Source organism: Sciurus vulgaris (assembly GCF_902686455.1).
Source record: "Sciurus vulgaris genome assembly, chromosome: 16".
NCBI classification, from domain to species: Eukaryota; Metazoa; Chordata; class Mammalia; order Rodentia; family Sciuridae; genus Sciurus; species Sciurus vulgaris.
Genome location: NC_136477.1, coordinates 740794 through 746793, shown reverse-complemented (window position 1 = coordinate 746793; position 6000 = coordinate 740794). Strand labels below are relative to the sequence as shown.

At 40.3% G+C, this 6000-nt stretch overlaps 1 long non-coding RNA gene across 1 annotated transcript; it reads left to right on the top strand.

Annotated features, from left to right (window-relative positions):
- The first annotated feature begins 241 nt into the window (after nt 1–241).
- On the top strand, nt 242–1239 carry LOC306646245. Its single transcript, XR_013759830.1, has 2 exons — nt 242–361; nt 741–1239. It is a non-coding gene; the product is annotated as an uncharacterized lncRNA (long non-coding RNA).
- Nucleotides 1240–6000: the final 4761 nt, after the last annotated feature.

Sequence of the window (6000 nt, the reverse complement as noted above, 5' to 3'; positions counted from 1 at the left end):
CACCTCCACCATCCACCTCCACCTCCAACCTCCAACCATCCAACATCCACCTCCACCTCCACCTCCACCTCCACCTCCACCCCCACCATCCACCACCTCCACCTCCACCTCCACCTCCACCATCCACCCTCCACCCTCCACCATCCCCACCCTCCCCCTCCACCATCCACCTCCACCCTCCACCCTCCACCATCCACCCACCCGAGCATCACCTCCACCTCCTGCCTGTGTTCTTTAGGTGCTACTGTAACCCACTCAGGCATCCTCTGTTGTCTACAGACATCACCGCACCCCAGCCCCACAGTGATAAGAAGGCAGCCTGCCTGGATAGCATCCCTCTGCCAGGAGTTGTTTCCATCAGGTCCCACCACACCTCATTTATTGGGTTCTGACCCAGTTGTCTGACTCCCCACAACCACCTGACCTCAGCCTGGCCGACCAGGCATTCCATTACCTGCTCACAGCCATTGGCGCAGCCAGGGCTAGTGCCAAGGTGGACCTGCCTGTGCCAGGGGTGTGCTGTGCTGCTCACTGCATCCCAGCCCTCTACCCGCCTTTTTTAATTTTTAAAAAATATTTTTTAGATGTTGATAGACCTTTATTTTATTCATTTATTTTTATGTGCTGCTGAGGATGGAACCCACTGCTTTGCACATGCTAGACAGGTGCTTCCCCCTGAGCCCCAGCCCAGCCCCCATCTTATTTTTTTTGTCATTTTTTATTATTTTATTTTGAGACAGGGTCTCAGTTGCCCAGGCTGGACTCAAACTTGCCATCCTCCTGCCTCAGCATCCCAGGATGCTGGAACCACAGGCGTGTGTTGCCTGAGCGGCACATTCACAGACGAGCTGCAGCAGCAGTCCTGAGAGCGCCGTGCAGGTGCCGTCCTGGCTCAGCTGCTGTTCCTTCCAGGGAGCCACTTTGCTGTCTCTGTGACTGTGCACCCTTCATTCCCACCCTCAGTCTCCCGCTGAGGTGCCACTAGGACCTGCACCACTCAGGTGCAGTCTGCTCGGGCTTCTCGGGGCTGGAGCTGAGGCTCCAAGGCTGCTGGTTGCCGGGGAGCTTGGCTGCTTGGGGCCGTTGCTCCTGGTCAGACCGGGTGGGTCTGTCTGCTTCCCTGCCTTCCTTCACTGGCTGAAGGGGTCCCTCCACTGCGGGTGGGCGCCGAGGTTGCCCACCTTTTTATTTTTTTCTTTTTAATCCATCTCTTTTTTTATTAAGATTTTTTAAAATGTTTACAGACTGTACTTTGATTCTTTGTACACAAATGGGGTACATCTATTCATTTCTACGGTTGTGCACCATGTAGTCTCACACCCTTACATACCTATGTATGTAATCATACATAGGGTCATACTGTCTGTCTCATTCTGCCGTCTTCCCATCCCCCACCCCTTCTCACCCCATTTTCCTCTACACATCCAAAGTTCCTTCATTCTTCCCTTCGCCTCTTCCCTGCCACCCCCCCCCCCTTGTTATATATCATCATCCACTTATCAGAGAAAACATTCAGCCTTTGGTTTTTCGGATTTGGCTCATTTCACCTAGCATGATATTTTCCACCTTCATCTATTTACCAGCAAATGCCATAATTTTATTCTTCTTTATGGCTGAGTAATATTCCAATGTGTATATATACCATAGTTTCTTTATCCATTCGTCATTTGAAGGGGATCTCAGTTGGTTCCACAATCTAGCTATGTAAATTGAGCTCCTATGAACATTGATGTGGCTGCATCACTGTAATATGCTGATTTTAAGTCCTTTGGGTATAGGCCAAGGAGTGGGATAGCTGGGTCAAATGGTGGGTCTATTTCAAGCTTTCTGAGGAATCGCCATACTCCTTTCCAGAATGGCTGCACAAATTTGCAACTCCACCAGCCATGTATGAGTGTGCCTTTTTTCCCAAACCCAGGCCAACACTTATTATTGCTTGTGTTCTTGATAATAGCTATGCTAATTGGAGTTAGATAAAATCTTAGGGTGGTTTTAATGTGCATTTCTCTAATTACTAGGGAAGATGAGCACTTTTTCATGTATTTGTTGTTCACCTGTATATCTTCTTCTATTAAGTGTCTGCTGGTTCCTTAGCCCATTTATTGATTGGGTTCTTTGTATTTTGGGTGTAAATTTTTTTTAAGTTCTTTATAAACTTTGGAAATGAGTGCTGTGTCTGAAGATTTTCTCCTACTCTGTTGGCTCTCTTTTCACATAATTGATTGTTTCCTTTGTTGAGAAAAAGCTTTTTTGTTTGAATCCGTCCCATTTATTGATTCTTGCTTTCATTTCTTATGTATGGGGGTCTTGTTAAGGAAGTCTGGTCCTAAGCCAATGTGATGGAGATTTGGGTCTACATTTTCTTCTATTTATTAAAGGGTCTCAGGTCTAATTCTTAGATCCTTGATCCATTTTGAGTTGAGTTTTGTGCAGGGTAAGAGATAGGGGTTTAGTTTCATTTTACTGTATATGGATTTCCAGTTTCCCCAGCACCATTTGTTGAAGAGGCATTGCAAATTTTTGGCACCCTGTCTAGTATGAGGTTACTGTACTTATGTGTGTATGTTTCCATGTCTTCTATCCGGCACCATTGATCTACCTGTCTATTTTGGTGCCAGTACCCTGCCGGTTTTGTTACCATTGCTCTATAGTAGAGTTTAAGGTCTGGTACTGTGATTCCTCCTGCATCGCTCTTCTTGCCCAGGATTGCTTTGGCTATTCTGGGTCTTTTGTTCTTCCAGCTGAATTTCATCATTGCTTTTTCTGTTTCTATGAGAAATGTCCTTGGAATTTTAATTGGAATTGTGTTAAATCTGTATAGCATCTTTGGAAGTATGACCATTTTTATAATATAAATTCTGCCTATCCAAGAACACGGGAGATAGTTCCATCTCCTAAGGTCTTCTTTAATTTCTTTCTTCAATGTTTTGTAGTTTTCATTGCAGAGATCCTTCACCTCTTTGATTAGATTGATTCCCAAGTTTTTTTTTTTTTTTTTTTTTTTTTGAGGCTATTGTGAATGAAGTTGTTTTCCTCATTTCCCTTTCAGATATTTCATCACTTACATATAAAAATGCTTTAGATTTACGTGTGTTGATTTCATATCCTGCTATTTTGCTGAATTCATTTATGAGGTCTAGAAGTTTTCTGGAGGAGTTTTTTTTTTTTTTTTTTTTTTTGGATCCTTTAAATATAGAATCATGTCATCAGCAAATAGTGACAGCTTGAGTTCCTCTTTTCCTATCCATATTCCTTTAATTTCTTTAGTCTGTGTAATCGCTCTGGCTAGTATTTCAAGAATAATGTTGAATAGAAGTGGTGACAGAGGACATTTCTTTCTTGTTCCCAATTTTAAAGGGAATGCTTTCAGTTTTTCTCCATTAAGAATGATGTTGGCCATGGGCTTAGCATAAATAGCCTTTACAATGTTCAGGTATGTTCCTACTATCCCTATTTTTTCTAGTGTTTTGAGCATGAAGGAGTGTTGTGTTTTGTCAAATGCTTTTTTTTGCATCAATTGAAATAAGCATATGATTCTTATCCTTAAGTCTATTGACATGATGGATTATGTTTATTGATTTATGGATGTTGAACCAACCTTACATTCCAGGGATGAACCCCACTTGATCGTGGTGCACTATCTTCTTAATATGTTTTTTTATGTGATTTGCCAGGATTATTTTTTAAGGATTTTTGCATGTATATTCAAGGATATTGGTGATACTAGCTTCATGGAATGAGTTCGGTAGGGTACCCTCCTTTTCTATTTCCTGGAATACTTTGAGAAGTATTGGAATGAGTTCTTCTTTGAAGGTCTTGTAGAACTCGGCTGAGAATCCGTCTGGTCCTGGGCTTTTCTTGGATGGTAGGTTTTTAATGGCTTCTTCTATTTCATTGCTTGATATTGATCTGTTTAAATCGTGTATGTCCTCCTGGTTCAGTTTGGGAGGAGCATATGTCTCTAGAAATTTGTTAATGTCTTCGGTAGTTTCTATTTTATTGGAATACAGATTTTCAAAGTAGCTTCTCATTATGTTCTGTATCTCAGTGGTGTCTGTCATGATATTTTAGTAATTTGGGTTTTCTCTCTCCTTCTCTTTGTTAGTGTGGTTAAGGGTTTGTCTATTTCGTTTACTTTTTTCAAAGAACCAACTTTTTGTTTTTCAATTTTTTAAATTATTTCTTTTGTTTCAATTTCACTGATTTCAGCTCTGATTTTAATTATTTCCTGTCTTCTACCACTTTTGCTATTATTCCATTCTTCTTTTTCTAGGGCTTTCAGCTGTAAGGTTAGGTCATTTAGTTGTTGACTTTTCATTCTTTTCTCGAATGCACTCCATGCAATGAATTTTCCTCTTAGCACTGCTTTCACGTTGTCCCAGAGATTTTTTTTTTTTTTTTTTTTTTTTTTGGTGCTGGAGATTGAACCCAGGGCCTTGTACTTACAAGGCAAGCACTCTACCAACTGAGCCATCTCCCCAGCCCCTGTCCCAGAGATTTTGATATGGTGTATCATCGGTCTCATTTATCTCTAAGAATTTTTTTTATCTCCTCCCTGATGTTTTCTGTTATCCATGCTTCATTCAATAGCATATTATTTAGTCTCCAGGTATTGGAGTAATTTTTGTTTTTTATTTTGTCATAAATTTCTAATTTCATTCCATTGTGATCTGATAGAACACAAGGCAGTATCTCTATTTTTTTGCATTTCCTAAGGGCTGCTTTGTGGCATAACATATGGTCTATTTTCAAGAAGGTTCCATGTGCTGCTGAGAAGAAAGTGAATCTGCTCATTGATGGATGGAATATTCTATATATGTCTATTAAGTCTAGGTTATTGATTGTGTTATTGAGTTTTACAGTTTCTTTATTTAGTTTTTGTTTGGAAGATCTATTCAGTGGTGACAGCGGTGTGTTAAAGTCTCCCAGAATTATTGTGTTGTGGTCTATGTGATTCCTGGAATTGAGAAGGATTTGTTTGATGTACAGGGATGCACCATTGTTTGGGGCATAAATATTTATGATCATTATGTCTTCCTGATTTATGGTTCCCTTAAGCAGTATGAAATGTCCTTCTTTATCCCTTCTGACTAACTTTGGCTTGAAGTCCACTTTATCTGATATAAGGATGGAAACCTCTGCTTTTTTACTGGGTCCATGTGCGTGGTAGGTTTTTTCCCATCCTTTCACCTTTAGTCTGTGGAGGTCTTTTTCTATGAGATGAGTTTCTTGAAGGCAGCATATCGTTGGGTCTTTCTTTTTAATCCATTCTGCCAGTCTGTGTCTTTTGGTTGATGAGTTTAGGCCATTAACGTTCAGGGTTATTATTGAGAAATGATTGGTATTCCTAGTCATTTGGGCTTATTTTTGGTTTTTAACTTGACTTGGTTTCTCCTTTGATTGGTTTTATCTTTAGGGTAGCTCCTCCCTTTGCTGACCTACATTGTTGTTTTTCATTTCCTCCTCATGGAATATTTTATTGAGAATATTCTGTAGCACAGGCTTTCTATTTGTAAATTCTTTTAACTTTTGTTTATCATGGAAGGATTTTATTTCATTTTCAAATCTGAAGGTTAGTTTTGCTGGGTATAGGATTCTTGGTTGGCAACCAAGTTCTTTCAGAGCTTGAAATATGTTGTTCCAGGCCCTTCTAGCTTTTAGGGTCTGGGCTGAGACATCTGCTGATATCTGTATTGGTCTCCCCCTATATGTAATCTGATGCTTTTCTCTTGCAGCCTTCAAAATCCTATCTTTATTTTGAATGTTAGGCATTTTCATTGTAATGTGCCTTGGTGTGGATGTGTTGTGATTTGTGCATTTGGTGTTCTGTAAGCCTCTTGTATTTGATTTTCCATTTCATTCTTCAGGTTTGGGAAATTTTCTGATATGATTTCATTGAATAGGTTGTTCATTCCTTTGGTTTGTATCTCTGTGCCTTCCTCAATCCCAATAATTCTTAAATTTGGTCTTTTCATGATGTTCCATAGTTTTTGGAGATTC